Genomic DNA, 312 nt, shown 5'->3' on the forward strand with positions numbered 1-312 from the left:
CCAGCCTGGGTAACAAGAGCGAAACTCCGTCTCAAAAAAAAAAAAAAAGTAATAATAATGATAAGCTCCATGAATAGTGTCTTTCTTGTTCATGATCTATCCCCAGAGCTCAACTTTGTATCTCATATTTAACAACAGCTAAATAAGTGAATGAAGTCTCTTGGCTTACTAGTTGTATAATACTGGTCAAGCTATTTAAAATTAATAAACATTTAAAATAAGCCAGATGTGGTGGCTCACACCTGTAATCCCAGCATTTTGGGAGGCGGAGGCGGATGGATCACTTGAGGCCAGGAGTTCCAGACCAGCCTG

This window comes from Cebus imitator, unplaced genomic scaffold (genome assembly GCF_001604975.1).
Source record: "Cebus imitator isolate Cc_AM_T3 unplaced genomic scaffold, Cebus_imitator-1.0 Scaffold253, whole genome shotgun sequence".
Taxonomy (NCBI): domain Eukaryota; kingdom Metazoa; phylum Chordata; class Mammalia; order Primates; family Cebidae; genus Cebus; species Cebus imitator.